This window comes from Chroicocephalus ridibundus, chromosome 11 (assembly GCF_963924245.1).
Source record: "Chroicocephalus ridibundus chromosome 11, bChrRid1.1, whole genome shotgun sequence".
Classification (NCBI taxonomy): Eukaryota; Metazoa; Chordata; class Aves; order Charadriiformes; family Laridae; genus Chroicocephalus; species Chroicocephalus ridibundus.
The window spans coordinates 20,110,733-20,137,663 of record NC_086294.1 but is presented as its reverse complement, the minus strand read 5'-3'; the positions used below and the strand labels follow the sequence as shown (position 1 = coordinate 20,137,663).

The window sequence follows — 26,931 nt, the reverse complement described above, 5'->3', positions numbered from 1 at the left end:
CCGCAATGTCCTGGTACCTGGTTCAGGTTTGACCACCGGTCAGATGCTCTTCCAAGGCAGCTGAAACATGAGCCTGGCTGACACCTCCCGTCCTCCTACCAAACCGGGGTTCGACTTTCTCCTCCTGAACAAAAATGAGAAGATCCCCAGGACAGAAGCTCTGTGCAAAAAGACTGATGGAAATTTCTGTTGTGGGCTACTCTTTGCCATCTAGCTGTAGAGAAATGGGGAAGAGCCTTCCCTCAGCCTGCAGAAGAGGAGGCTCTGGGGAGACCTTATAGACCTTCCAGTACCTAAAGGGGACCTACAGGAGAGATGGGGAGGGACTCTCGATCAGAGCGTGCAGTGATAGGATGAGTGGCAATGTTTTTAAACTGAAAGAGGGGAAATTTAGATTAGATAGTAGGAAGAAATTCTTTGCTGTGAGGGTGGTGAGCCCCTGGCCCAGGTTGCCCAGAGAAGCTGTGGCTGCCCCATCCCTGGAGGGGTTCGAGGCCAGGCTGGACGGGGCTTGGAGCAGCCTGATCTGGTGGGAGGTGTCCCTGCCCAGGGCAGGGGGTTGGAACTAGGTGTTCTTTAAGATCCCTTACAACTCAAACCATTCTGTGATTCTATGAAATGGGTCCAAAAGGGCTCTGGAACTGGGAGTGACCCGGCAGTTAACACCGGAGACGCTTATCTGAAGCACATGGGGAGGGGGGGCTTGTAAGAGTCCTTCAATGACAGAAGCCAGCAAGACCATCTGAATTGCACCTACAAGAGATGACTCACACATTTTGTCAGAATTTCCCATTTCGAACCATTCTGCCAATTCCTTGTGCCACTGTAGACTATTAGAGCAAAAAAACCAAGGCTTTTTTTTCCTAAACAGGAATATTTGGTCAGAAGCTAAACTAGGGCACCCAATGTACACCTTTCGGCCGCTGAAACACCTTCTGCCCGGTCCCACAGCTGGCTTCAGGTTCTGCTGCTGAGCAGATTTACCCGACATGGTGCTCGCAGGACTGTACAATAATGAGAGCGTAACAGGCGCTTCATTCCAGGGATGTTTGTATTCTAAGAAAGGCGTGAAAGCATATATTGGGCCAACAGACCTGCAAAAGCCTGCTCTGTATTCCTTCAATTCTCCTTGCCTCATTTTCTTCTCTCGCATATTTTTACCGTCTTTGCCCTGCTCTGTTTGGAAACTCATCTAATTGTCACTTGAGATGACAAGCGTCCTTTGCCTCAATGCCCCTTCCTCGGTAACGGGTGTTTCCTTTCTGTATCACTCTGCTTGTAGAATTCATTTTCTTAAGTGATGACTGCATTTATCTTTTCCTAATTTTTATTTTACATCTTTCTAGCTCTTTTTTCTTGGCAAATACACTTAAAAACCAGTGCTCGTGCTCTTTGTTTTATAAACTGAGGTTTAAACATCATAAATACTCCCCTTAAAAAACCACCAATTTGTGGTACCATGGTCGGCATTTAGCTTAACCTGCTGGTTTTGTTATTTCCCATAAAATGTAAACATGCATTCAGTTCAGCTCTGGAAGGAAAATGAAGCACACTGTATTGATCAAAAAGGTTTTAGGCTAAAAAACGCTACTCTGATCATTAGTTTGACAGCCAGCTCATAGAAAACAAACAAAATGTTTGTCCCTGGGATTCCTGCACGTGCTAATTCCATTTAAGAGCTACTCAGTTGCTTTTAGGCATGAATTTTCAGTCTGCTGACCTGAAGTTGTCCATGTTAGAATTACAAGAAACCAGAAAAATATTATGTGCTTCATTGTCTTTCAATCTATTTGTTCTTTTTGTTATCACTGCGCTACTGTGCTACTTCAGAGTCAACCAAGAAAAACACCCAGTTTCCAGTAACGCTCGTGATTTATTTTTTAAACTTTTGTTACCAAAGCTGCAACCAAACATTTCATCCACCATCTGATTTTAAGAGGCCAAAGACAACAGGCTGTCTCCTACAGCAAGAATTAGTGAAGTTTAAGTCCTAACTGAGTGGGGAAAAACAATAATCTAGTGTTCAACAGCATCCACCAAAGTTTTTACGCTTCTGCAGGAAGAAAACTTTTACCCAGAATATGAAAATAATTTGCTTTTTTATTGTTTTAAGTCTCTTCCCCTCTCTCTTTCCTTTCCTCCTTCCGTTTTCATCCATCAATACAGCAATGGCAGCAAAGCAGGAGAAAGCAAACGCGTTTCAGTGGCACGGTATTTGGTACGGGGCAGGAAAAACGCCATTTGCATCGATGGTGCCTGGGATTTCTTGGCAATCTCCCATATAAAAGCTAGCCTGGGTCAACATGCTTAACCTACAAATTGAAATGAAACGGAATACATTCAATCCATTCGATCTACAGACCTTACAATATCTGACATCAGCCATGCTAAAAAGGGTGGCTAATTAAATTAAGACAGTGACTGTTTTGAGTTAAGTCTGAAGAATTAGCAATCCATACTCTGGGAAATTGGCAACAAAAGGAGAAGACGGAGCACTTCCCCCGCAGAGAGCCGACCCCTCAGGTTCATACCTCTGTGTTTCACAGCACCCAGCTGGGGGGTCCCCTGGAGCTCCTCCAAATCCAGGACGGTGGGACCAAGCCCAGCTCATTCGTCGGTCACCCATGCCACACCACGGTGGGGCAGAAATGGATAGCCATGCCGCGGACGTGGCGATGACTTAACACCCATCATGTGGGTTCTTCTCACTCTACACCTATAATGAAAACGTCTCTATTTGGACAAGTTATTTAAAATTTAAATATCCTTTACAGTCAATGGAGACAAAGAAGGCCTTCTAGGCTATGAGTCATCTAATCCACTGAGATGTACACCTTAAAATAGAAGTATTGTGCCTAAAGGAAGGATCTGTTTCCATCCTTTGATTATGGAGGGGATCTCTGTGAGTAGGTCAAACGTTGATACCCGTAATTTCATGGGATATCTAAATTAATAAAATGAATCCAAATCGGTGTCCCAGTTGGTCACATATATTAGAAACAATTTAAACCGCTAAATAGCCCCACAACATGAAATAATAATTGGTCTAGTTATTCAACCCACTTGGCTCCCAGCTTTAATGTATTTGCTGAGGGGAAAAATAGTCATGGTTAAATTTGATTCAATACATACTTCTACAGCCTCGGTGTCTGGTGGACCTCTGTGCTAACAGGGTAGGTCACGGTACACCCAAAATGTCACAGCAAATGATCTCATGAGGGAATTACATGGGTCACAGAAGAAAAGAGCCAAGAAAAGAATTTTATACCTGTCACTCCCTGTATGAAAACTTCAGACAGTCAGAGCAGACACTCTGCTACATACCCAGAAAAGACAAGGAAATGAAAGGGAAAGGAGGGAAGAGAAAGCAAAGGGAGATTGTTAGTCTTCTACGAAATACAAGATGATTAAATACTGTCAGGCTTTAATCCCTGCTGACAAGCAGAGCTGCATGAGAGATATGGGTTGATTAATTATAAGAAAAAAAGGCTGTGACACAGGCATATGAGGCAGAAACACCAAAAGGAGGGATTTGTTATTTATTTATTTATTGTTAAATAAAAGGCATTTGCTAATGGAAGGAGAGCCGCTCGTCTGGATCTAAAACTTTCAGCCCTACTTCTAAATCCTAATGCAGTCTCCCAGCACATACTGGGGAAAAAAGTATTTGCTTTTCGTAACGAATTGAATTTAGGCCCTGTGTGAGCCTTTCTGGTCAGTACACTGGCATTTATTACTAGTGGCAGGGAAGGTCAATCATGGAAAGGCTGGTCAAAAGAACTGATGTAGGACATCCCTACATCGGCGCCCAACTTGGACACTCCAGCAAAATTCCCTGAATTAAAGCTAAAACTGTCAAGCAATTCTGGCTGCTGAGAGATATGTTGTAATCAGGCGTCTTATCAGGAAGGAACGCATCCTAAAACGAGAGACTGAACCTCTACGTTACAGCAGGGAAAAAAAAAAAAAAATTACATGGTTTTGAAATCGGAGGAGGAAGAAGCAGCTGTGCACATTCTCACTCCTTATTTTCAAAGAGGAGAATCCTCCCGTGCTGCAGCCACCCCGGAGAAGATGTGCTGCTGCTGGAAGGCGCTGTACTTCTGGCCTGCTGAAAACGAAGCCCTTTCAGCTCAGCTCCATCAGCCCAGGGATTTGAACGGTCCCCCGGCACCCCAGCGCTGCCTCTCCCCCCCTGACGGCAGAACCTCAGCATCACCCCCACATTTAAGGGGCTCCCTGGCAGCACCCGTACAAGGTGCCCTACCCTACTGAAGATTTAAATTTATTCTTACTGATATTTTTAATAGCAAGATGCTTGCTTCATCCTAATTTAGGCAAGCAACAATGACGAGGACACTCGGAGATGAAGAATTCAAAACACATTAAAAATCTGGGTTTTCCTTAACCTAAATTTCAGCTTTCCTCACTAAACCACCCAACCTTTTCAGACACCAATTCCAGCACCAAGAAAAAAGAGAAGGAAAAGCAAAGAGAAAGAAGATACAAGAGAGGGAACAGAGAGAGGAAAACAGAGACAATCCATTATAGCCCCATAATTTCATCCTGCAAATTTTCAGTCTGCATGCACCACTGATTCAATTACTGTACACAGCTTTACCCTTCAGCAGAACTAGAATTACAGAAAACCCATTTTTAAAGGTTAGTGAGAGAATTTTTCATTGACAATGACCTGCTTCAATAGGGGCACACGATGTAAGGTAGGAATTGTATTTGCCTTACTCCTCCAAAACAGGTATTTAAACCTATTTTGGGCTGCGAGTGAAATACGTCTGGTGATCTTAATCTACTCCCCACAGAGAGAAAAGCCAAGGAACAAACTCATTTGATTACCATGTTCTGTGCAAAATACTGAACCTGGCATTACAAAGCACATTTTCCTGGACCAAGGAGCTCATCCCTCCGGCATGCTGAAGAGCAGATACCAAAGGAGCAGTCACAGCTAGAGGGGAGGCAGATGAGAAGGGGCGAGGTTTAATGCTCCCAGCGCTGGGGACTCCACTCCTCGTCTCTCGTGGTCATGTCGCGCTCTCTGAACCCTTTCTCCTAGCACTGCTTCACTGGTACTTTGGCAAATTGCACATACTGAAAGGCAGGTATTCTGGGCTACGTGGGGCACACGGTGCTGGATGCCAGCGGAGGCTTGACCCCGCAGCTGTAGCTCCCCGATGTTTTCCCAGGTGCAGTTTGAAGCATTTCCCTAAAGTTGTTCTAATGTGCCCAAGAGCATAAGGCCAAAAAGGCTATTTTGATGTGAAGTAAGTGAGGTTATTGCTTAATTTTTAATTACCCAAGCAGGGGTAAGTGTGTTGTCAGCATTTGTTAGACAAGGTGGAAGCATACTCAAGTATTTTTTCTTCTCTCAAAACAGTACATTTCTCCAACATGTTCCATTTACCAAAGCTACAACCACAAGCACAGAGAAGTTCATCTGCAATTTAGACTCTTGAAAACCATTTGATAAGTAGTCCCTCTTAAATGCAGGACGAGCGTGCCTACGCCTTGCTAGAGAAGAGCCCTCCAAAGGGAGCAGCAAAAGCATGTGTGGTAAATCAGCCGCCACGTGGCTTCACGGAGCCTGGCAAAGGGCTGAGCTCACAGGACGCCGCTGACGCTGAGAAAAGACGGAATTATTATAACTATTTACATAATCAGCAATGCTAAGACAAGATACAGTAAAAGCAACGAAAAGCGCGGCTAATTATATTATTCTAAACTTGGTGTCCTCAACCCAACATGGAGCTCTCCAGGGGAATTTTCTTGATTTTTTTTTTAATCAGCTAAATTATAGCCTTCCAAAAAACTCTGGGCAAATGACAGCTTATTCTTCGAGAAGACGGCTGTACGATTGGACTGGTGAAATATCAAGATCATTTCTGTGGAATATATTCCCATTTCCCATCCTAATTACTGACGGATTAGTTAGTGTCACTGGAATTATAATAATTTGCCTAAGTAGCAGGTTTTTAAATAAAGATGGAAATTGCATTCAGAAGCTCCTCTTCCACACATTATTTATACATACTGTGTGTCTGTTTACTCTCCATGCATGAGTGGCTATTTTGTCCCTGAAGATCCAAGATAACACGATAACAAGGATCCTACAAGCACATACACACTTTCATCTTTTCTCACTTGCAAGCGTTTCCATTTACAGGGTTTCCATCACGCTAATGCACGTCTGCCAGCTGTCGCCCTGCTGCATCTTACGCTCACAGCGGTGCCGTCCCTCTCCCCCTGCACCTGCAGCGGGCGTGCGGCGGGTGGTCAGTTCATTCCAGCAGTCATTAATTCCCTCTACGGCCTTCACGGAAGGTAAAAAAAAACCCAAACCCTCTGCCCACGTTCGAGCTGCAGCTTGAACTTGGTTAGTTGGTGGTTAGTTGGTTAAAGACTGGGTGCCGTCTCATCCCAGCCCTGACCCCCAGGCAAACCCCTCTCCTGCCTGCAGCTCCTTGTGGATCCCCGCAGGGGATGGATTCCCTCCCAATAACACCATGCGACTTTTCAGCCCGCTGTAATCTTGCCACACAAAGAGGGAAAATGAGTCTCGTGTGGGTCGTTGCACATCTAGCAATGGGGTTTTGGAGAAGGGAAATGGCAACCGCTCCTCTCAAACCTGCACAGCTGTAAAACTCAGGCTTAAAGCAAGGCAAGGAATGACATGTTTCCTACAAAACTCTGGCCCCTAATTCGTAGAATCATCATAGAATCATAGAATGGTTTGTGTTGGGAGGCACCTCAAAGATCACCCAGTCCCACCCCCCTGCCCTGGGCAGGGACACCTCCCACCAGCCCAGGTTGCTCCAAGCCCCGTCCAACCTGGCCTTGAACCCCTCCAGGGATGGGGCAGCCACAGCTTCTCTGGGCAGCCTGGGCCAGGGGCTCACCACCCTCAGTGATTCCAGTGACCCAAATGCTTGTGTTTGCCAAATTCACAGTTACTGCCCTGCAAAACTCTTCTCTCACTTTTCGCCTCGCTGCTCGTGGGCTTTGAGGTATTTTCCTCCTTCCCTCCTTGGCTGTTTCAGTCTCAGCATGGCTTCCAAAAGGCTATAAGCTTTTTTTGGTTTTAGTAATTCATTTGCACAAACAAAAACACTTAGTGCTGCACACAACGAAGCCTTCTGGAACAGGCTAGGCATCACTTGTCATCGCAACACTGTTTTTAGTTGCCTCATCACTTTTCTCCCTTCTAAAATAAACGTAAAGCATTTGGAGGAGAGAAGAGGACTTGTCTTCAATCTAAACCAGTCTCTCCAAATCTTTTGCCATCTGAGATCTCCCACTGCACCAGGTAAGAGAGCAGTGCTCGGGCCATGGCCAGCAGGCTCCAGAAACGGGGTGAGTACAGGTCCTGGCGAGAAACCATCCTTGGTCTCTCTGTCCATCCCCTCACCGCTACCAGCCCTGCACCAGACTACGAGGCCAAACTCCTGCAACACCACTAACCCAAACCCTGCCCTGAACTCACTCCTGTATGCTAAGGAACAAGATAATCCAGAAAGCATTTGACCAAATACACAGCTTTTTGAAGCTTTTCCAAAGTTCTGAAGTGTCCTCTGTCTTTCACATCCATTTTGACCATTGTAAAATCTCTTTTTACCCCTTGTAGGAGCACAGAATGACAGCTGGAACCTAAAATTGAGCCCTTTTCCCCCCGAGCCACTAAAAAAACTCAAGCGTAACGCTCCCGCTCAGCCCAGCATGGTTCATCGAGTCGTAAAACCGTGTTGGTGCCATGGTTAGGGCTATGCAGGAGCTCACATGGTCACCGCGCTGGAACCAGGGGGGTCTGCGTGTGTGGCACATGTGTCTGCTTGGGAGATTAGGTCAATGGGAGCTTCATAGTAACTCCACAAAGGGAAATCAGCCCCTAAACTCCCACCAAAAGCCACAGGGAGCTGGGTGATTACCCTTTTGAAAATCCTCCTTATCAATCAGGGGCTATTCTAAGGAACAAGGTAGGCTGGAAATATCTCCAATTAAAGGCAAAACTATATTCCGTTATTTGGGAAGAGAGTTTGTACTTGTTAGAAGCTCAGAAAATGAGCTATTTTCACTATTCTTATATTACTTTTTTCTTTTTCTCGGAAAATAGGCCCATTTTGAACAGCGGCAACGCATTGTTCCAGGATGAAGCACTCAGCACATGCAATACGAAAAGGACAGCATTACCGCTCCCATTTCACGGGGGACACGGCAGGAGGCAGCGAGGGCGCTGAGGACACCTTTGCTGCAGCGAGAGAGAGAGGATTACGTCCTGGGAACGCAGAGCCCCTATTCCAGCCGCAACTATTAAATAACACTCTTATATGTAGGCAGCAAGTACAAAATATTGGCAGGAGCCCTAGCGTGGTAATGCCCGAGTGTGATGGGAAACCTGAGTAATCGCTTATCTTGTGATAGAGAAGCAACAGGGGCCCAATTCAGCGCAATATTCCAACAAGTTTGGTAAACACACCGGAGACTGCTTGGTAATAATTTTGCCTGTTTCCAGGAAAAAAAAGACCTTTTGACATTTGTGCATGTGATGTCAGTTCATTTTTTTTTCAAAGGGGCAACGTGACAGCCGTGTTGGAGATAATCAAGAAACCCAAGGGCAATTAGGTTTTAATGCTGTGACAGTGGGGAAGTACATCAACCGCCTCGTTACAGCCACGAGTTTCTTGGCAAAATGGTCAATAATAAGGCACGTGGGATATCATCATTTCTTTGCAGAATATTTTCATGATGTTTTTTTCTCGTAGTTGAAACCGTGCAGATTTGCAGATGCCAATCACAGCTACAGCACCCTATTCCACTTGAAGTAAACATTATTGCAGTTATAATCTACATTAGGTAGAGGAAAGGACGTTTTGCAGACATTGCTGCCTTACACAAACTGAAGAACACGTAGGATAGCAGGCAGTGCTACGGAGGGCACTCTGATTTCTCTGGTACATCTATGCCCAATGTAGGGATTTTCTTTGGTGTCTCTGGTGTGGCCCGTAACTACCTCACATCTGGCAAAGTACCAGTCTTCCCAAAATCCCAGGTAAGGGTGAGGGTCCCCCCCCGGAAAGATGGAAAATCCAAAGCACAGAGAAGCCAGCTGAATTATTCACAGAAAATATGTTCCAAAAACAGGTACTCAACCTGGGCTCTGTTTTTCCATTCTGTTACTTTCTCCTGTTGGCACACTGCCACTTCCCGTTTGTTTGCAAACATTTACCAGTGTATTCTCTGTGGACACTAAACACTCAAGGTCTGCTTGGAGCACCTTCTTCTCCTGATGCAAAGACAGGAGCTCAGGCTGTTGCAACATCAAAAATTAAATGGACTTCACTATGCCACAGAAATCTCACCTGTAAGTTACTCCCTGAGCCTAAAAGCCAATTATTACAAAATTATGTATTTTCGTTATCCTCTGGAGCAGTTCAGCAAAGCAAAGCTTTGGGGATTCCCACCCCGCCACCAACTCCTGAGCTGCTGCTCACAAGAATGATACAGCCGAGGGCAGGACTGCCATCCATCCTCTCCCTGAGCCCTGGTTCTCCAGGTGCAAAATGCAGCTGGTCTTACCTTCCTCCTTCTTACACTTTTGGTAAAAGCACTTTTACACATTTCCTTCTCCAGTTCCATGAAAGCTATTTGAATCCTTGATCATTTCTCATAGTGGTCTTGCAGAGAAGGAAAATGGAAGGAGATGTGAGTTAGTGGTCAGGGGGACTGTGCCTAAGTGGTGCGCTGGGAGACAGGAGGGGAGAGCATCCCATCCCATCCCATCCCATCCCATCCCATCCCATCCCATCCCATCCCATCCCATCCCCACTGTAACACCCCTTGCTCCCTCCCTGCACCCTCCCGACTGCGTGAGCTCAAAATCAGCTTCAGCAAGTCTACGCTGTGGAATATAAAGCAGAGCGGTATCAGCTTCAGCAAAAGGTGTACAGCACCCAGCAAAGCACCAAACGCGTGGCATCCCAGCCCGCACGCCTCACCTGCCAGGGCAAGGGGCCCTAGTGGGACACGATGCTCAAACAGGCATCCGACTCCCAGGTCCAGAGTCCCGGCCAGCCCTGACAGCTGCCAGCTCTCTCCCTGCCGGCACCCACAGCAGCACCAAATACAAGCTCCAGCCAGTGCTGCGTTACATTCAGTTTGCACAGGTGTAAATTGACTACTCAAGGCAAAGGAGAATCAGCTTTCTTTAGCAGCCAAAGGTGAAGTGATGCTCTGTTTTCAATTGTACAACCTCCTTTTCTCAACGCTCCCCGTGCCATACGGGCCTGCTGCCCTTTGCCTTCCCTTCCCACGAAGGAGATTACAGATTCCCACACCACAGCCTGCACTGCTGCAACACAGAAAGCACCAGATTTCCAGCAACACAGAGAAGGGGAGCAAAATAAGGAATTCATGATGAAAGGCTGCCTGTCCTCAGCCTTCTCTCTTAGTTCCACACTCAGACTTCACGCCTGACGTAGTTTGGTTTTATATGCAGGTCACTCAGTCATTCTTCTCACATGTACATCAGGCGCTGCTGGAAAATGTGGCCATTATCCATCAAGTCCTTTGCTTTAGTCAGCTCCCAGCAGAAGAGTAATAGATGCACTTGTGTTGTCACATCATTGTCCAAAATGTCAGGGAAAAAAGCCCTGAACATTAACAACTCCCTAAGGAAATCAGTTCTTAAAAAAATAGAAGGGGGGGGGGGGAGACAACAATAAGTGAGAGGGACATAAAGATGCAGAGCATCCTTTTTTATCAGGGATGAGGTACGCAGGGAAGTGCCCTGCCAAGACAAGAGTACCCACACTGTGGTTTTATTTCCACTGAAGTTTACATTGCATCTGGATAAAGCAACACGTGCACATGTTGGTTTTAATTTCCAAGATCCAGAACTAGAAATAGTCTTCTCTTTGGACATCATACATTAAGAGAGACGTACCAGTTTGAAGAGTGAGTGTAATCTCTTCCCAGGGCACTTGCATTAAGATTCACACCGCACGGCGAGGTGATCGTATCAGGCAGCACAAATCTTCATAGACAGTAAACGAAAAGGGGGAAAACAACAGAAAAGAAAAAGATGAAATCAAAGATGACAAGAAGCAGCAGTCGAAGTTAGGAGGAAGAGGAGGTCAGGCACACAAACTAATCAAGGTGGCAGGGTGGTATCCTCCTGGTGCGGTCAACCTCTATGCTCTGCTTTTAAAATACTTGCTAAAGTTAAGGCAGAACTAAGCAAAGCTTCAAATCCTTAAAAGCTGGGTAAAATGCAGACATGAACAAAGATATTTCTTTGCTGAGATGCAGGGAAGAAAAAAGAAGTAGGATGGGAGGGAAGGAACACCCCGTCCAGAACAGCCTGAAGGTGCATTTTGGTGACTAATGCCTAAAAGAACCCTGACCTGGGGCTACAAACCCTGCAGAGGAGCTGTCGCCAGTCCCGGCAGGCTTACAATATTGGTAAATATTTCTACATTTGCAGCTGCAAGTACACAACATCAAAACCTCAAATGAGAAAGATGAGGTGCAATAAACTTGAGCGCGCTTCACCCACTACGTCTTCGCCGAGTTCCCCTTTGATACAACCCCTCATCGCCGCACAGTGCATACGTCCAAGAAAGGTGCTCATAAAAAAAAAAAAAGGAAATAAAGCCAAAGTTAGCCAGACTGCAAGAGTCTGTCTCAGAGATGAGTAACATCACCTGTTCAGGCACCCACCCCAGACGAATCCTTTGCCTCTCCAAACTCAGACGTGAGCAGCCTCACCCACCCAAACTCTGACGAGGGACCCTTCAACTCATGTCCCACCACTCTGCCCCTTCGGACGGGGAAGGCACAGTCCTACAACCTCCCTCCGGTTCCTTAATTGGGCTTGTGTATTACTGATAAGTAATTGATACGCAGGAAATGAACGCGAGGCCGCCGCCGAGTCGGCTTCTGCATACAAATACGGGCAGCTGAATGCGAATCAGCAGCCAACGCTGCAGCCCTGCCATTCCTATGGCATTTCCAGTATGGACGTGCTTAAAATATCTCAATGTAAAGTGTTTCACTTCGTACAAATGATGCTGGCGTGACTGCTGAATGCCTTTTCAGAGCGGGAAGTGCAGAGATCAGATACAAACAAAGATCATGTGTTATGCAGACCCTGCTCTGGGTGAATATCTAGAGGAGAGAGACTTCATGGGGCAATACAATAAGAAATCAAGATAAAGAGGAAGGGTGCACAAAGGCGAGCGTAAGGCTCTCCACACATTCAGCCTTCAGGGACAATCTTTCTATTTTTTCCCAGGAGCCAAAAAAAGCCCCAAAACTAATCTCCGTGCACAGCCTAAATTTGTACTTAGTGCCAACTTTGTGTCTGCATCAAATTCCTCCACAGCGTCAGATGCAACACCGTAAATAGGCTCGTTTTCGTTATTTTATCAAATTGTGTTAACTTCTCTCTGCAGCATTCCCGAGGCTGGCAACACCGGGACGTGCAGGAAATGTAAATCACTCCCCTTTTGATATGATAACCGTAGCAGTGAATTGCATCCCAGAAATCAGCTCAGGATTATAGCCGAGAACTCGCTGAAAGGCACTTAGCTGTGGCGTTGCGCCAGAAGGGTAAACTTCAGCTGGCAGGTCAGCGCAGAACGGGCTCAGGTCTTGGGAAAAACGAACAATACATAACACCCAGCTATCTGCAGCAGCGCAGACCTCAAAGCCAACAGCCCCAGGGTCAATATATAATTAAAGGATGCCAACAGGTGTTAAAAACAAGTGTGTATTTATGTATGCAAATACACAGGAGAGCTATATTAAAATATGAATAAGCACCTAGGAAAGCAACAGCCAGCAGGCTGTAGGATGAGATCTATTTGCCAGACTAATATAGATGTATATATAAAACAACCACATACCGAAAAAAAATTGCATTTCCTGCATGGAACTATTTGTGGGAGAGAACATTATAATAATAATTTTAATCATCTATCGTTTATTTAAATAAGTTTTCCGTTTCAAAGACTCAAGAGGATGCTGGAATACAAATAAAGATAATCAGAACGTGAAAATAATTGTTTTCCCATGTCTTATTTTCATGTGTAAATGCCACCGCTAATATCTACTAGCGTTAACCCCGGGCTAGGACCCCACTACATTCAGTACTGCCCAAACACAACAATAAAATGCTGCCTGAACCCTAAGGAATTCACAGCTCTGACAAAAAAGAGGCAGCAGATGGATATAGACAGAAATAATCAAGAAGTAGTAGTTAACAAGGCAGGAGTTAGTCTCCGCAAACCAAATCCCTGATTGCACCCCAACAAAGAGGAATTTTGATCATCGATGCCCCGCAACACGCGGAGCTTTGCACATCCTTCATCGCCGCCGCTGTGCTCCATCTGTCGCCTCCACGCTTGCTGGCAAATCCAGCTTGGTCACCCACTATACTTTGGTTTTTAACACAAAAAAAAAACCTCTTTGGGCCAAGCACTGTCACGTACGACCTCGCTCTCTAGCACTGAGCATAAAAGGACCCAAACAGGTCACAAAGACAGATAAAACCACCTATGAAACAAATGGCTCATTAGGAATAATGTTTATTAATAACTACTGCAAGAAAGTATGGGCATGCACGCACACAAGTCTAAAGCTGAAACTACCACAGCAAAAGAACATGTCAAACAATAGAGGCATCCATCAATACCCCAGCAACAGTGCCTTCGGATGGCTTCTACTGAGTCCACGCACCTCTTGCTCTAAATCTGAACCGCGCAGAGGAGAGGAGGAGGAGCTGGCACATAATTTTCTAGTGAACCTGAGACACCCTCTCAGTAAATGCACGTACTGTGCCCGATCTCAGCTGGAAGCTCCGGAGGCACCACACCACGTACCACAGTAATAAGAACTAGCACAACAGACAGCTGGATGGCTATGACAAACAAGCCCCATAAAAACATGTAAAATATCTTAAAATAGTTTTCCGTAACAGAGAGAACATCTGTAGGATAGAGCATTCTTGCTGGAAGGCTTTATTTCAGCACGTCTGCCTCAATGACCTACTTATTGCTACACCTTTCAGACTAATTTTAAGCCGATACTAATTTGTGTCACCAAACCTGTCTTTCATAACACAGGACCACTCCGTATGGCTTTCAGGTTCTTAAATTAAATGCTTAAAAGTCACGAGATGGGAAAATAAAAGACTGCATCAATCCATCCCTTCCTCGTGCCCAGCCAGACCCGTGCTGTGGCATAGCGCTGCCCTTCCAGCCTCCACTTCCACGCTGTCATCAAAGGGTTAAACAACAAGTGAGAAAATCAGCAGTAAATGGCGAAAGGGCTGTTTTGCAGCAGCCCAGCGCAGTGCGCACAGCTGGGGTGGGGTGGGACGGACGGGCAGGAGAAATGGCAGCACCGAGCTCCCCTCCAAAGCTGCTCTCAGAGGCCGAGGGACCAACCCAGATAGAGTTGGGTGCACGAAGAGTTGTCTCCCTTTCAAAAGCTTCTCCTGAACACTTCTTAACATACTAATATTCAAAGTGAGATCTCTGTGGAATAAATCTTCAAAACGACTCCACCTGCAGAACAAAAAAACCCACAAAAATCTGTTGCTGAGCATTTTATCTTTGTACCAGGAACATCATGAACATAGATCTTTATAGCTAGAATTCATCTCTCCTCAATGTCTTTGTATTTTTCATGATTATTTTGTGTCTTTTTTTTTTAATTGTCCACTCTTTTTTACCCCTTGGACATCTCTCAAAGACCAAAACCAACCAGTAGAAAATACTGCTTAAAGTCAAAGTTCATAGAGACGTCACTCTGCAGTTAGGCACGTTCCATATCTATTAATTACATTACTTTTTGAGTAAGATATAGTGAATTGCAAGGTAAGAAGGCAGCTCCTACATAATGGCATGCTTGATAAAGTGTTAGCTGCAACTTCAATGCCTAAACGTGCAAAGTGACAAATTTTCCAATGCGATTCAAACCTCAGAAGTGGAAAAGAACTGGCATGTAAATGGACTTGGCTTGCTCTTAAATCACCGTTAGCAGATCTGAATCTCTTTAAGCCTGGTAGTTTCAAATAAGGCCTATTTAACTTGCAAAGGTAGGTCAGGTTTTATCGATCCCCTCTAATGCTTATAAATGCACCCTTAAAAAAAATGAGAGTAATGAGAGACATAAACACATAGCTCAGTGGCTAAAGGCTCGCTGGAAAAATACGTGATAATATTTACAGCCTTCAAGCTATGCTGCTGTCGGTGCCGTTTCTATACACGCCAGAATGCAGATTACAGGCTTGCCAGTTCACACTGGAAAGGGGGGAAAAAAAGCCCCACCAGAGCGGAGGTGAATAAGTATTTGTATTTACTAAAAGCACAACTATTAACTTTCAGAGTACAGTCACAGCAGCACAAAGTCCATTTACTTCTCAGTTATTATCCCTCAACCTTTTTTCAATGCAATATTTTGTGCCTGGATTTCCTACTCAGAGCCCATGCTATGCGCCCTGAATTTTGAACTCCTAACAACTGGTAGCTTTATTCCAGTTGCTACAGAAATAAGGCAGGCTTATTGTTTTTTATATTATGGCATCACCTAGAGGTGCTTTTAATTAATCAGAGTTCCTTCTCCTACGCTGAGGAGTTTTTAAATACACAAATGCTGACTATTTGAAGAACCTAGACTTTAAAGGAATGAGGTGAAAAACAATGTGACCTGGCTAATCCATGTCTTAGCAGAGAAACAAGGGAACGCCTCAATAAAAAGAAGTGCAGCACTTTCCACCCATATGGACAGGCTGAACGCGTTGCAAGACCTAGATACAGTCTCACTTGATACAGCTTTTTGCTTCCCCGCTCTAGTTTTTCATAAAGGATTTCACTTACGAACCACCTCTCAGAAAAATGAAAAGTATTTTTCCATGCAAAACTAAACGTGATTTTCGCTTTGTTATTTTTCATGCCATGCTAAAATAAAACCACAATGGATTTTCAATTGGTATCTGATATATCACTCCCATTCCAACTATTAAATACTCATTTTTATGGCCTGACAGAGATTCTAAATATAATATTTACAGACACATAAAAAAACCACTGCAGCTAATGTACTAGAACAGAAACAGGATTTCTGGGTTTTATTCTACTGCAGAATTCTTGTGCAACTCAGCCTAAGTTCCTTAATCAACTCTTACACCCAGGCTTCCTCCTCCGCCTAACGAACAGGTGAGCTGCATAAATGGATCGCTGCCTTAGACGTGCTCTGGGGCTATGCTGTCAAATAGTTAGAAAAGCCAATAATAAATAGCGCAAACCCCCATCATCAACTAAAGGCAATTATCAAATGTTTACTAGCCTCCAAAGTAAAGGCTAATAAACCTGCTTATTTTAGCAGATAAAGTCAAATTACCTTGATCGTAGTTGGTTAGTGTTCAAAGACGAACGGCTATGGTCTCATTTGCTTTTAGTTATTTTTGATGAAATGTCAGCTCAAAAAAAGCTGAAAGATACTTCCTAGTTATTTAGGCAATGTGAAACTTGGGCAGTTATTTTCCAGGAAACATGGCCTGCCTGACAGGTTTTAAATGAATAAAAGTGATATTATTACAATTATCATTAGAAGAAGATGTCCCTCATCAAAATGTGTCTGGATTTTAATTGACAAGGTCTGGGTTAATGCTGTGAAAATGCCAATGAAAGCAAAGCCTGTGGCTCAAACTAATTGTCAGCACTGAGCAACCTCAACCTCTAACCCACCACAGATTTATCACTCTGTGCACACTGTACTCATGACAAGAAACGTTTGAATTAATCATTAACAACTAGAAATTCCTCCCAGACAGAGAGAGAGCAGAGTGCGGGGCTGCCCACCCCCCTTTCCCTTGCTCCTGAGCCAAGGAGAGGTGCCTACAAGCCTTCCTAATGAGAAAGACTTGTTTTGTTGTTGTTTCACCACCTTTTCTTTTAAGGGCATTGCAAGGGAAACTTTCTAAAACAAGGAGACGTTAGTCTGAGCGAACTGCAATGCATGTATGGCTAAATGTCCTCCTACTGCCCTGGCCACGCTCCCTGAAGAGCTCCAGCACAGCCAACAGGAGCATACAGCCCTCATGGAAGAGGGGATGGTGTATGGTACGACCATGTGGGGTCACACACGAACACAAGTCATAGAATAGTTTGGGTTAGAGTGGACGTTTAAAGGTCATCTAGTCCAACCCTGCTACAATAAGCAAGGACATCTTCAGCTAGACCAGGTTGCTCGGAGCCCCGTCCAATCTGACCTTGAACGTTTCAGGGATGAAGCATCTACCACCTCTCTGGGCAACCTGTGTCAGTGTTTCACCACCCTCATCATTAAAAATGTCTTCCTTACATCTAGTCTAGATCTACCCTCTTTTAGGTTAAAACCATTACCACTTGTCCTATCAATGTGGAGGCTGAGGGGCTTCCTTATTCCCAGCAGCACTCATACAATTGATCCCCCTTCTCAACAAAGGCCAGCCCAGTGCACGGCATGCTTGTTCTCCAACCCAACAAACGCATGGTGCTTGCCCAAAGCACCACAACCGCTACTGAGTGCTCCCAGCCCACTCCTGTTGCCACTCTTCATATGGACTCATCCCAAACTGGTGGCACCAGTTTCTAGTCTACCAGACTATGCAACTGAATGCTTCGGTTCTCAGCTTCTCCATCTGCGTGGGTTATGGCATCATGACAACACAATTTGAGTGCACATCAACTTGTTGGTCCCCCAGCCCATGTCTTTATACAATACCTGATGAAAACCACAGAGTTCCTTCTCAAATGACATTCAGGCTGGAAAGCACAACAGCATTGAGGAAAAAAAGGAAGAGGAAAGTCTCCAAAAAGATCAGGGGCTGGCTCCTGAGGTGGGAGAAAAGGCATATGGCCACTATTGTCAAAAGGCATCAAGCTTGTTTGATGAGATATAAATGGAGCTATTTACCCCACCTAGTAGAGGAAAAAAAAAATAATTAATCTTCCTTTTTATCAACTGAGTAGTCAGGAGAAAACAACAGCAGGCATTTGCTGTGGTAAAGGAATGGGACGTCACCTTGCTTAGAGGGTGCCAGTGCCAGCCGGGTCTCTGCTGGCCCCTTCCCAGTAACTGGGAGGCAAAGACTGATGGGGGCTGCAGCCCATCAACAGAAATGCTGCTCACTGCACCGTCCCTTTGCTCCAAGAGGTGAACGGCAGCCATTGCTCCTCCCATTCACCTTCAGGTACCCTGTCTTTCTAGTTTTTGCCGTTTTCTGTATATTCACCGCAGAAACTACAAGCTGGAAAGCTCCCCTTAAACGATGCCAACAAGAACTCTCCATTCACAGCTAACGCTTGGCTGCACACATTCTCTCATATTTCCAAGTGTTTTCAGTACGTTTCAGCTTCCCTTCATTAAACATATTCATAATTATTTGCAGCACATCTAAAGAACCTGTACAACAGGTTTGTGCTTCCAAATACAGTCTCCTGGCTGAAAAAAAAAAAAAAAAAAAATCAGCATGACAGCACTAGAGAGAGGTTTGTGAGGATGAGGAGGTAGAGCTCAGGAAGGGGAAACTAGAAGCCACACCATCATGATTTGAGTCAGTGACTTCCACTGGGCACCAATTTGGCCCTTCACAAAATCCCAGGTATTTCTTAGAGCACACACACACACCCTCAGTTAACTGTCAACAACCGTGACAATGAATTTCATAATAAAAATGTGCAAAGTAGAGATTTCTGGTACCTTAACTGAAAACCTGAACAGCCTAAAGGATTTTTCTGGTCTAAAGAGACGCTGTTAATACAACAAAGTATCTCCGTAACACTTCACACCAGTTACTGCTGTGGCTTTTCAAGGCTGTTTCCATCCCACACTTCAGTATCCTTGAGACTTCAGTGAGGACAGTTACACCAAACGCTCATTTCTATAGCTCAGCCCCAAAGAGACACTTAGAAAAGTTGCCAGGGCTTTCCAAGATCCAGACTCTTTCAGGCTCTTTCATGCATCCTACGGAGCTATCTAAGGGCGGGCATCGTTGGCACTTAAATTGTGCAGCGCTGGCTCTGCGATGCTCAACTCCAGCGAGCAGGACCCAGCACGCAATTATGAGACCAGAACGGCTCCTCAAGTACACACGGTGCCGGGGCTTCCAGCAATTATTTCTGTGATCCTTAAGACAGAGGTTGTTCAGGGACAGAACTGCTCCTTTAGGTAATTACATTCCCAGAGCTACACGGTGCCTGTCAAACTCTCCCCCCTCTAAATCACAGGCCAGTTTTTGTGGTTCATTATGAAATAAATATGTCATCCTGAAGGATGAAAATATAACAAGCTGTAGCTCATATGAACCCGAACGTTACCAAGTCACCACTATCAAGAAACACAAAATGCTGCTCCCTGACTGCATCTGGGAGACGGGCGACTTCCCTATCACGCACAGGCCTTGATCAACCAGGATGAGCAATTAAGCTAACGTTTGTCCAACGAAAGGTAAAAATGACTATCTGGGTGGTGTCACAGCTGCAGGCAGAGCAGCAGAGGCTCTAGAGCATCCTGAGTGATCAGTCCCACGTGTGACATTCTCCGCTAAGCTTTGTTCTGGCAACATTCCTACTATTCGAGGAAGAAAATGCAGTATTCTGCTCCTTTTTTTCTGCGAGGCTGGATGCAAAGCTTGGAAAGCAGAACTGTCTGAACCACGCGGCAGGAGGATGGTAGTTCATAATTAATTTTCTACATCAACTGTTGGCCACCCTCCTCTTCCTCTCTGCTAGGCTGCAAGCTGCCAGTGGATATTTATCCAAAGAGGAGACGTGCCACGGAGCAAAAAAGCATGATTATTATTAGCTAATACTTTATAGCGTGTGCCAGCCAAAACTAAGAGGTAAGCGAGCCTGGGCGCAGTGAGAACAGTGCCAGTGCAAAGGCAGCCCTGCCTGGAGCCGCTTATCATTTAAGAGATGCAAAAACAAAGGGGATAAAAAAGCCGGATGAGGAGAGCGAGACAGACAGGAGCAGGCTGCAAGCAGATACAGAAACGTGTTCTCAGAAGAAGGTTTTGAGACCGGCAATTTCAAAACATCTGCAGCCCAAAGAAACACGTGCCCTTTTCCACCCCAGCTGGACTCAGCCCAAGACGTGGTCCAGGGGCTGCCAAGCAGCAGCTCTGCAGAGGACACGGGGCTCCAAACTGTTGCGTCTTCTGAGAGAAAGAAGCTGCAACTCCATTCAGACCTCGGTCAGCATTTCCCACTCCTCAGTCTCCAAATTTCCGAAAGACTAGAGTGCAAACTAATTACAAGGAGGTTGTTGGTCCTCAGAGGAGAAAGGTCTCCAGGAGAAAATTAACTACTTCATCATGCTCTCTGAAGCAACACTACAACCATCAGAGTCCAGCAGGCAGAGCCACAGGCTGGCAGCCCAGGAACAAGCCCGTGTGTGTGACCTTGGGCAGACCCATTGACTTCTCAGTACTTCCAGAGTACAGGTGAAGGACTATTATACTACCGTTCTGTGACTGGTATCTTAAGAATCTCACGTTCGTTTTGGAGTTTCTTATTTTCTTTCAGAAATTCAACTCAGTTCTGCTGCCGATATCAGCTTTTTAATTCATTTTACACCAAGATATTTGTTATCAGAAATTGTGCTTTGATATGTGTCAGGTTGATGGATTCAATAAAAGCCCTGTCAGGAGAAGCTGAGTGAATAGGGTTGCAGAAGTGGTGTCATCAAGGGAATTGATATGTTAACAGCCAGTCTGCTGATCTTGCAACAAAACATACAAACATAATAGCCATTTTATTTCCTCACCCTGGCAAAATAGTTCAGAGAAACACTAGAAAATATTTACATAAATATTAGTCATACAAACAAGCTCAGCATGCGCAGTGATAAAAACATATGTAAAAAGTGACCCTACATGCTGTCCTGTTTTCTTGTTTGGTGTGCAAAATTCAGCCAAGAAGAATAAAGACTTTATTCAAAGCAAAGCTTTGAATTTAACTTTGGGAATTCAAGCAGACATCCCATGATGCTTCGACTGAACTTTCCCTTCAGTAACACAGGAGGACAACTTTACTGACACGTTTTCACCCACAGCCCGTAGACGTGCACCCCTCAGTCAAGCCATCGTAAAGTCGCATTAAGGTCTTCCTTTGACATCCAAACCTAGAGGCACATAAAATCAGTGTTTCTTTCTGATTTCATAAACGAAATCACGTAAGAAGCAAGACAGATTTGAAGAGAGAAATAGTAACTTTTTATCAGACCACATAATGTAGGGAGTGAGAAAAAGACACCTGCCCACTGCTCCGCAAAGTTGAAATAATATTACAGCCTAAACAAAGCAAAGGGAAAAGTTCCAAAGCAATTAATCTGAAAAAGGTGAATTACATTGAGGATTTATGTCCATGTAATGAAGACAATTAATTGCTATGAGATCCATAAAACCCATTAAATGAACAGGGTTTTTTCCAATTCTACTTGCGAGATAAAATTTATTAACTATGTTTAATGGCTACTTAAAATTTTTCTCTTACATATTTATTAAACGTGCTTTTTCAGCAGAACAGAGCATTTTACTAACCGGATTCTACTAATCTAAAAAATGAGCAATTTAAGAAAAAAATATTACTCCGCATGTAACCTACAGATCCATTTAAAATAACTCCTTACACAATAAGATTACCATCACCACAATTGCGTAAACGCTGCTAAAAGGGAATGCGCTTGCCTCACACGAGCAAACCTCCCGTTGCAAAGATGAGTGAGTTCAGCCGACATTATTCGGACATATCTTGCTGTTCCCAGCAGAGATACGGAACAAACGTGGGTCCTCGTGTCATTTGGTATTACTGTAATGACTTAATTAAAAACCTCTGTATTTGGGAGAATGGGACACATAGAAGAAACCGGCTCCGATGGGAACAGTGACCTCAAATGGATCCACATCCAAATCTGGTGCTTTGCCCTACAGGCTCAGCTGCTCAGCCAAGGCTATCTCCATGCCTCCAGCTGTGGGCATCTGATGCACCTTTTGCACTTGTGATTGCGGACAAATCAGAGATAGATGTTTACCGCTTAAAAGTGAGCTCAAAGTGACTCTGTTCCTTATTCACCATCTATAAACTGGGGATAAGTAGCACTTCTCCCTTACGAAGGTGTCACAGGAACAGATAAAGTTGACAGTAGCCAATTATTCCAGTAGTTTGCATGAGCCCCCAAGATGAAGAGAAAGGACTGAAGGATTATTTCACTGCATCAGGATAAAAACGGGTATCAACTATTTGAATGAGTAACAGCAGTGTTGGCAACTCTTTAAACTTCAGCACAAGCTTCTCAATCTGCAGTGTTCTTCTTAAAGATCAAGTTTCCATAAATATGTGAGCTTTCCTAAAATAGGAACCAAGCTTTTAGCTCTGACGGTCACAAAGCGAAACGCAAAAAATATAACCAAAGTCCATCCTAGAGTTTAATGCCCCAACAATAGTTTCACATGTGGAAAATGCTCTTTGTCCTCTGAAACTGTGAGGTTCTGCAAAGTCCCGCAGAGCCGCTGCACCGGAGTGACAAGCACGCTGCAGCCTGAGACGTGAACCAACACCGTGAGCGAGAGTCAGGACCAACTCGGGTGGGAAGGACGTGGGGGGCTGGTGTAACCACCACCCTGCCCAAGGCAGGGACAGCACCACGGTCACGCCAGCAACCAACCACTCTGGCACGGATCCTCGCACGCCCTGGGACACCCTATGCACCAAGAAAAGCGCACACGCTCATCGCAAGTACATGCTTTCACCTACAAAACCCACACAGAAACAGGGAATAAACAAATCGCCGTGATTTCCACAGTATAACAGTGCAAAATATTTCTCTGCAAGAGTCAAGAAGCCCTCTCGATTATGAAATACCTCTCCTACAGCTTTCCCCTTTAGGTATTATAATCGCAAGAGCAGCAGCTTGGAAATAAACAAAAGTGAAGATGATAACAAAAGCAGGAGCAATGTTTAACAACCTGCTCTTCCAGAAACCAGGTGCCACCGGCGCAGGCAGACAAACGGAGCAAGCGCTGCAGCGGGTTTAATGATGGGAATCTCCCCTCCCTGACAACAGCGTTGTTTTCTTGAAATGCCTGCACGAGTTAACAGCATACACTGTGGTTGGAACAGGCCTTTCTTGACCCTCAACATTTAAAAGCTAAGCACCTAATTTTAGCCATTGCCACCAAACTTTCCTGCGATCCCTGGAGACGGGCGGGCTCCAGACCGGCAGAGCTCTGCTGAAGCGTGAGAGTTTGAGCCTACAGTTTCCAGAGGTAACACACTACTGGTGCAACCACATCAAAAGCAGGAGAACGAATGCACGTGCATCTGGATGCCTCAGTTTTTTCTTTTAATAAGTCTCGAATTTTTTTTTCTTCCCCCCCTCCACTAACACCAAGTGCAGGTGTTATATTGCTGCTGTACTTTCCCCAACAAGACTATACTGCTGGTTCAGTCATAGAAGAGAATCCAATACCCATGTGTTAAATGAAAAAGGGAAGCATCATCTGATACCATTCTACTGAGATCTGGGAACCAATACTTTAAATCTGGTGAGGTTTTTTATCAGCAGACTTTGCTTTCACAGAAATAACTTGGCCTAGATAAAAGAAACCGTAGAATCAAAGGCTGTATTACCCTAAATGCTTCCAGAGCACAAGCTTTGTGCACAATGCATTCCTTAAGTCCTGGCCCTCAATTTCTTGTTAAAAGATAGTTGCGTGTTGCCTTGCTACAGTTACAGCATAACCAAGGCGATGTTTGTGTGGATATGAGAACCTCCGCCCACAAAAATTTTAAGTGCTACACAACAAAGGGGGCACATAGGATTATGCAAGGAATTGGTATTATTTCTGTCCTTGGGAAACAATGAGAATATACAAAGCACAAAGAAAAGCCCAGGACTGTATTACAAATGGGCTACTTCAGTGCCTTTTTTTTTTCCCCATCTCTGACCCCCTGAACTGCAGACATTAGCGAAACACAACAAGTGGGACTTTCAAAATGCGGATGTCTATCACCAAGTGTACATCACCGACAGCAAAACACAACCAGCAGCGAGCGTTCTGTTCAATAAAGCACTTGATACAAACACGCACCCCCTCAAGCCCAAGACTTTGAAAACACTTCACTCTTGATGGACGCTCTCCAGATTCAGGGACAGCAAAGGTTACTTGCGGAGGCAGTACGACCATGGCACATATACAGCAATAAACACGAAGGCTGCTAATTTTCTACTGTCCCCATATGTAGATATTCAGAAAAGAGCAAAAAGACAAGAACGGGGGGAAAATCACATACCTTACCAAACCTGAATGTTGGACACAACTCGTTTCAGAGCAACATTGGTGTGAAGGTAAGTCCCTCAGGCGACCACCAGCCGCAATTCCTTTCTGAGCTCCCCAGAGGCTCCAGCTCCCCCTTGCCCGTGTCCCTGAGGAAGATGCAGTGTCCTCCAGTACTTCAGAGCCTCAGCTGCAAAAGATGCTGTTCAGAAAAAGGGAAGAGAAGATGGTGTGGCATTAAATTCTGGGGTCAGTTGCTTGGCAGATTCAGAGCAGAACATAAGACAACATCGGATAGGAATGAAATGTCAAGGCAGGACAAAGAGCCTGTGACAATCCATCATGCGTGGCACCTTCAGAGGGCAATCTTTGAATTCAAGAGCTGTGGTGCAAAGCTATACTTGCTTTACAGCACTTTAATACTGCCCCTTCACCAGGAAATGAATGCCAGCCCAGCTCCTTTTTATTCCAGTCTGATATCTTAATAAGTAAGTAATACACTTCTCCATAGGGAATATTGTAATTCGTTATGGCATTTCTGCAGAATAACAGGACTTTCATATCAAAGGCAGAGACACAGCCTCAGTCTTAATACTTGGCACTGTTAAAATGACTCTCATTCAAGGAATTCAAAGCTCTAGACAGGCAATCGCATCAGGACCGCACAGATGATGGGATGTGGTGACTGTCAGCCCAGCACTCAACAACGAGTTCCCGAAGTTCAGTCTCCAAACTGTCAGAGACAGGTAAATGGCCTGAGGTTTCCTGGGTGGGTGGGGGCTTGGCATCGCCACGTTTTCTAGCTCACTGTCACCGCTGGATGCGCTCGGTGTTTCCGAGAGGACAGACCCTGGCACCGAACATGGAGATGGGGCCTCACAGGTGAGAAAACAGTGATGGAGATGACCACCTGGCAGCAATGCTGCCACCAACCAAACATCTGAGAGAAGCACCGAGAAGTTCAAGTGTTCATTACTGCCACTGCGTTAATAATCCCTAATTCCTGGCATAGAGGAAAACACTCAAATGGCCGTCCTTCCCCCACCCGGTCAACTCAGCCTGTGAAGCGAGACCAGGCAGAGCCGCACAAAGCAGGCGAGGACCGAGCACAGAGCAGGGTTCCACCTCCCTAGGTCAGACACATACACGCTGGGTGGTTTGTGTCCTTAAACCAGGCTCAGAGACGCTTTTCTAACATTAACTGAACACCGCAGCTGCGAACATACTCTAAATTTGCCTAGAAATGCAAAAAGAGCAAAGGAAAAAAAAAAAAAAGTATATACACACAGACGTATTTCTTTCTTAGAGGTCTCCTACACAGGAGCTGCCTGTGGCAGCTCGAAATACCACAAAATCCCATTATATCTTCACAAAAAATCCTGAACCCATGAACAGGTTACAGCTATCTGGAAAACCCGTTAGCTTTTGGGCTTGCAAGAAGGAAGATTTCAGTAATCAGCGTGTAAAACTACCCATACTGAGAGTTAGCATCATACTGCTTCATATATATATATATATATATATATATAAAAAATTTTTAGCAAAAGTCCACACAGCAAGCATGGTCACACAGATCAGAACAGCCAACTATATTCACTTTATTTAGCACTAATTATTTCACTGGACCTTGTATAAGGGGTTTATGTTACATATCACTCCTAAAGGCTCTGTAAGAGGAACAGCTTGTGAGACACCCACAACAGAAGGCAGGACGGCGGAGCCCAGCCCTGCGTCCTCAGTACACGTTTTCAGACCTTCGGCCTCTCTTGAACTCAGACACGAAGGACAAAAGTGGACCTTCGCTGTTCCTGTCCTCTTCCAGGCTAACCATGACAAATCAGACTGCCAGCTGAAATGGCTGCTGGATGACTTATGGGTACAGAAATGGCTGATGCTGCAGTAGTTTGATCTGCAGGTAGCAGCAAGACCTAATTCTACTGCTTTTAAGGGATTTCTATCTCCAGAGACCAGAGTCACAATTACTTTTTAATTTTTGCTCGTAAATTGTAATGCAAAATAGTCCGGAAGAAAATCAGTGCTCCATTTTTGTGCATTAACTATAGCATGGGCTGAGTTGAGAAGCAGAAGCAACAATCATCAGACTAGGTCATCATCGCAAGCTGAGTGCTGGAGCCTGGTCGCAGGTTGGAAAAGATGCGTTTTTGAAAGCTCCTATTTAGTACAGCTTGCCAGTGCTCACCAGAAGCAAATCTCTTTGGTAAGAAGTTGGCACGTTGCCGTCATCTGCTGCTGTGCACGCGCCTGGAGTTTCTGTACTGCCTGAATTCCGGCACTGCTGGGCGGATCACAGCTTATGGTACGGGCAGAAGCGGGCGCTTCCAGCTCTCGGCAAAGTCAAAAATAAGAAGCTTCCCTCACTCCTAACCACTACCATTACGAGAAGGAGAGCACAGCAGCAGCGAGCTGGAAAACGTTGCTGCTGAGCAGTTGCTTGACTCAGACTGAGCGTGGAGTACCAGCGGCATGCGGCAACGCGGGGGGACGGGAAGTAGCAGGAGGTGTGGGCATGGATGGGGAGGGGAAAACAACTTTGGTCAGGACAAAATGCAACGATTGTGCACCGATCCCATCTCTCC

The 26,931-nt window shown here is 45.0% G+C and overlaps 1 protein-coding gene across 4 annotated transcripts in view; it reads right to left on the bottom strand.

Moving 5' to 3' along the window:
- Nucleotides 1–26,931, bottom strand: part of SGCD (sarcoglycan delta) — a 354,617-nt gene that overhangs the window by 195,215 nt on the left and 132,471 nt on the right. For 3 of the 4 annotated variants that reach the window (XM_063348882.1, XM_063348881.1, XM_063348886.1), the window contains exon 3: nt 24,351–24,536. The exons of the other annotated variant lie outside the window; for it this stretch is intronic. The gene's annotated coding sequence lies outside the window, so the exon portion shown is untranslated. The remainder of the gene's footprint in view (nt 1–24,350; nt 24,537–26,931) is intronic. 4 annotated transcript variants of the gene reach the window in all.